The sequence below is a fragment of the Psittacula echo genome (assembly GCF_963264785.1).
Source record: "Psittacula echo genome assembly, chromosome: 6".
In the NCBI taxonomy this organism is placed as follows: domain Eukaryota; kingdom Metazoa; phylum Chordata; class Aves; order Psittaciformes; family Psittacidae; genus Psittacula; species Psittacula echo.
Window position 1 is genome coordinate 49,827,578 of NC_137743.1, and position 6,000 is coordinate 49,833,577.

Here is a 6,000-nt window from a genome sequence, read left to right on the forward strand (position 1 = left end):
GTTTGGGCAGCTGCATCTATTTTTCTTCTGAATTTGAAAGTTAGAAGTCTGAAGTGCTCTGTGGTGGAAAGTGTCCATTTTCTTGCAAACATTATATGTAAATGACTTGTTTGATTTTGCTTCAATTTGTTGTTCTGTAGATTTTTGTTGCATGCCTCTCGCTCCTAAAACCATCTGCTTTTCTGTTTCTTGCCCTCATTTTTGAAGGGGAGGGACATTTTACTTAATTTGTCTTTTCCATGCTGTAACCTCAGACTCGTTTCTGTCAATGTAATATTTTAGTGCAGCCTTTGGCAGCAGACCGATTTCTGTGCAGGTTCAGTTTCCTCAAAGCACCTGTTTAGCTTTAGGACTGAGTCAAAAGAAAATTCATCCTCAAACTGTTTGGATTTAATGTGCAAAGAAGTCTGAGTCATGCCATAGAATAGGTTTGACAAAGCTGAAAAACTTATCATTAGTTTTAGTCTTCCCTTTTCTTGCTGAGATGAGTCTGGTCTATATATGAACATATGATATATTTTGAAAGCAGAAAAGTCCGTCTCTTTCAATGGGAAAGCAAGGCTCATGGGGGGCGGGGTAAGCAGCAGAACTGCAGTTGCTGCTTACTGAGTGCAGTTAACTTGAGTCATTAAACCTTTTCCTTGTTTCTCTACTACTTTCCTTTTATTTTGGAGCCTTCTGTTTGCTTGTGCTGTGGAGGAATCCCAAGAAGCAGGCTGCTTTGCTTCTGTACTGCAGGACTGGCCCTTTTACGAAGCTGCTTGGGGATTGATGTGTAAAGTTTATTGAGGCAGCTGGGTGAGGAGGTAAAGAATGAGTCTTGTAAATGGGGAGGGAGAATTTTACAAGGCCGAGTGACCTTAATGTGCTCTTTAAATTATATCTTTGGGGCATAATAAAACACTAAAATCTTAACATAAAAGGTGGGTCAGCCAGCCTTCTGTACTAATATCTGTATTGTATTCAGGGAAAGAAAAAAAGACTTCTAAAAAGAAAGAGTCTTCTAATGATAGGTAGAAGTATTCCACAATATTAAAAAAAACCAATTAATATATGGTAATTATATCATGTGATGGGCATTAAGGGAGACATTAATTAACTTGGCAAAACCAGAAAGAGTACCAATGACTTTACAATAATCTTTGAAGGAAAAACTGTAGAAAACAATAAAAAAAAAGGGGGGGGGGGGGAGAACACAACTCAGTATGAGTGTTAAAATTTATTTAAAAAGAGAAACTACAAGGTGTGCATGGTGTGTTTTGTTTTGGTGGTGGTTTTGATTTTCTTTTGTTTTTATAGATATCCTAGGCCATTTCTGTAAGTGACTATCTCACCAGAGATTAGATTTAAGGCACAGTAATTATGTTATTGCCCCATATCTCAACTCATATGACTCCATTGTGTAATATCTGAGGTACGTGAACTGGTACATATATCACCCAGAACCTTAAAGGCAAGTTGCCTTTAAGGTGTGGTAAGTGGTGAGGCAAAGGAAGTCAAAGATGGAAGATATTCTTAACAGCCTCTTAAAACACTTCATTATACACACCTAGCCTTGCTCTTGAAGTTTTTGGAGATTTTAGGTGTAATATCTACTAAGATATTGTGTTAAAGTATCACTGGGCTTTAAATTAGGAAAAGTTGAATATTCATGTGGCTTCTAAGTATCTTGCCTGAAACCTTTTGTTATGTGTTTTTTAATCTGTACCATGTCTAAAGTTGTTGCTTTCCGTGTCCTTTTTAGTATAATGTGGATCAGCTGCTCTGTGCTCTGGCTGAGGTAGTATAGGCATCTTGGTTTTTATTTAACCTCAGCATTTGTAATGGCATATTTTGCCTCATTGCATTCATATTGTTGTGTAAGAATCTGCTTCTTTTTCTGCACAGCTTCATAAGCCTATATTACTTTATTTGAGGAATTCATGTCAAATTCTTAGGGTGTAGGCTACTGTACCTGCAACCTGACAAAGACTGGGCACAAGTCCAGTATGTTTCAGGATATGGACTTGCTCTGTGGCATTCATTTTTACAAGGAATGACTTGTTGTGCCACAGACGTGACCCCACTTTGTAGGTGAAAGTTCTATTGGTGTGATTCAATGTTTTGTGTATCTGGTAGGATGGCAGAGCCCATTTCCTTTCTTACTTTCCTCTACGCCTTGATTCTGCTTGCTCCTGTTCAAAGAATGCTTCAGGAAGAGCACATAAGCATGTGTCTGAGAAGGCAAATTTCACAGGTCATGACTTTGCAAATGTGTGAGTCAGACTTACTCTGGGATAGGAGCCTCTGGTGGGAACAAGCTACAGTGAATAAGGAAAAGGCAAGAACCTCTAAATTGCATTTGCCTCTTACAAATTTTCTGTGTAGAACAGCATCAACCAGTGCAGGGATTTTATATTCAGGAGCATATATGGCTCACAAGGCTTAATCTGAGACTTGCTTAGTCTGAGACTTTGTGCTTGTATCCTTGGTTGGGAACTCAACCTATAGTTTCAACATCTGGTTCCAGTGCCTTAATACCTGAAAACAGTAGAGTACTTTTTTTGTTGTGCTGTCCTCCGCTTTCCTCCTCCTTTGCTGCATCAAGTCTATTGTGCTCTGGTTATCCTTGCAATCCTTTGTGGGGAGAAAACCTCATTTGTTTACTGGCTTCCTTCCTGCTGATATCGCTCTGTGAAATCACTTTAATTCAGTAGGGTACTCTTGGTTTTGAAGTTATTGCTTTTCTCTATATTGATACAGATTTTTTCAGCCTTTAGTAGTTTTGGTGATGTAGTTTACAGCACAGTTTTGAAAAGTGTTTTGTTTCTGTAGTTGGGGAGAAATGCACTGTAGTAAAGTTGTGGCAGGGAGCAGGGCTGGTGCTTTGCTACTTGTTTTCATTGCTACAGAAGATGTTATGTAAATACATTGAGACTTGCCTCTGATTTCAGTGATGTTTCGTAAGTAAGCATTGTGCTGTTTAAAACTCAGATGTCAGAGGTAGCAAGCTAAATAAGTTCAGAAAAAATGTGGCATGTCTGAAGAGTAATAAACTTTTCCAATGATCCGTGTGTACAAGCTAATATGGCATTCTAGGGAAACCCACTGGAAAACAGGATCTTTCTGAAAGGGTTTGAAAAATAGTGATGTGTTTACCCTTTTTTGGTGTACTGGTTAGAAATGTCTGAGACTAGCAGTAAGAGATTCGATGAGTCCTGAATGAAGTTGCTTTATCAAGTCTCATGAAAAACAGCAATAGTTTCAATATAAAGATAATGTATACAGTCTGTTGTTCTAATTGAGTCATAAATCAAACAAGCTCCCCCCCCCCCAAAAAAAAAAAAAAAAGATGGGGAGGAGGGAAGAATGCACATGTATCAGTCTGTCAGTTCAGCATACTTTTCTGTGTGAGGCCTGCATTTCTTTTCATGGACTCCATTCCAGCAAAACTGCTTTGTGATCTTAGTCTTGATGTGGGTCAAAAGGGGAAGATTGTTAACATTCCTCCAGCCCCTCTCCATCACCATCAGCAGCTCTCTGTGGACATCAGCCCTTTGGGCTTATGTGGGAGAGGACAGTGGAATCTTGTGCTGCTTATAATCACTCTGCCAAATATTTAGCTCAATCTGCGTCTCATCTGGACAATAACTCAGCTGCCTATTTTTAATTATGATTATGAGTTGTGATTGATTTATTAATTGGAATGCCAACATTGCTGGCATACTAGTATTTTCAAATTTTATCAACACTCATGCTCATTATGAAGTCTGACACAGCTAAAGAAACAGTTTTTCTTCAAGAGAGTCATAGTTCTAGGCAGGGTTCTCTGTAATTGTCCTTCAAAGATTGTCTTGCCCTGGATGGCAGCTTTAAAATTGTTGCTTATCTGTGTGGCTCTTTCTCGCCACTTGTTTTGATACTAGTATAGTTCCACTGTGACAGCTTCGGTTTTACAAGATAGAAACAACTACATTTTTTGGCTAAATTTGAACAGCTTTGAAATGGAAATGTCCTTTGTTCTGCAAATGAGTCATACTGGATTGTTGGAAGCAGTTTAGAATTTCTTGTTACAGTGATACAAGTAGGTAACAACATGCCTCTGAAGAGATTAAGAACCTTTCCTTTTATATTGCATTTTTTCCAATCATCATAACTCTAATGAAATAAATGCCTGTCTCTTCCCTGCAGTCTCTTTCCCTTGTCTTTAATGTGTCCATCTTCCTAAAGAACTTGTTAAAGAACGTGGCGTTGTTGAACAATATTTCCTTGATCAAAATGTAACAAAAAGAAAATATAATATTCAGTAGTGATCTTTAGCTTGAAAAGCAAATGTGCGAAGATCATTAACCTCATACTGAGCTCAAATATGTTCCTTGATGGGGGGGAGGGGAGAATATACCAAATATGGTTATTGCAAAGGTTACGTGCTGGGGAGAAAAAAGCTTAGAAACAGAACTTTTTATAGATAATATATAGGTAAGATTAAGAGGATATGTGAATGTGTAATGGGTAAAAAGATACTAATAAGTAACAGCAAATTCCACAAACCTTGTGCATTTTATGATTATTGCTTTTACCAGTTTTTAACAAAACCAGTGTATTGTAATGGAAGAGTCTGAAGTAATTTTATTTAGTGAGCTGCATGGTATGTCTAACTTGACTGTGACATTCAAGCAACAAAAAGAAATACCATTCAGATTGCTCCATGAAAGGATAATTAATTGTCTTGGGCACTTGTAACTTCATCATCTGCTTATTTTTGTGCCAGTTCCACATACTGCAGATGATTTTGACTGTTTAGCATGATAAGCACGTTATTCTTTCTGCATGAAGGACACAAGTATCTGAAAAAAACCTTCAATACTAGTGGAAATAAACCACTGGAATGTTTTGGTTTATTATGTAAAACCCATTTGTTTTTGTGACAGTTGTTGCTGATGTGAGTATAGGAAATCCAGCAATACTAGTCAGTCATTGTTAAGGGTTTGGGTTTTTTTAAGCTAAAACAATATACAGTACTCTGCAGAATTCCAAACTTTAAGAACCTTGGAAAGCACTGATATAAGTTGTGTATTAAGTATAATGTATGAACAATTTTGACCTTCACACATATATAGTGAGTTTCATATAGTAAATTCTGTTAAAGTAATAATAGTGCAACAGTTAAGAAATAGCAATCAATTCTACTGCAACTGTCTCTAACTAGAGGATGAAAGTGCTGTGTGATTGCTGCTATATGTGATCACTTCTACTGGCTGAAACAAAAACTACATTGCTGTTATTTCTTAGCAATATTTCTATTAAAAAGTTGCATATTTGTATTGGATGGAATCACAGCCTTTAGTTCTTGTCATTCATACTCACCACTGTCACTCAATAGTTTATGCCTTCCTCTACTCTTTGTACTGTGGGAGAGTCTGTATGGTTAAAGAAGTGTAATTGGCTCTATCCCTTGCGTGTGTAGAGCTGCTGACTGCCTTGACTTCTAGGGGCTGAATAGCACTAGCTGTCACTGGGGTTGGAAAAATGCAGTTCCTCTTAATAACAGACCTTAAGACTATACAATCCTATTGTGGAATACTAATTTAAGTGATATAATGGCCAGGGAAAAGAGTGGTAGCAGTATGGAGAATTGACATATTTTATTTTTATTTATTTATTTATTTATTAATTCATGTCTGTTTTGAGAGCTGATTGGAAGAAAGATTGGGATGAAATGTAGAGCAGCTTGTCAGAGCTGAAATTCTAGAGTTGAAATATTTACAGGAATGAGTTATTGATGGATATATACACTCACACTTCTTTATATGCAAAATCTGATTTAAAGTGTGTATATATATATATATATATTTGAGTTTTGCTTAATAACAACTGGGAAAGAAGTGTCACAGAGATATGAAACAAAGGGAGCTTTTATGGCCAGATATGGCCAGATGCTAGGGTAGTAATATCAGTGAGAGGTCTCAGCAGCCAAATTATTTCTACTATAATGATGTTGGTGCCTGAAACTCTGACTCC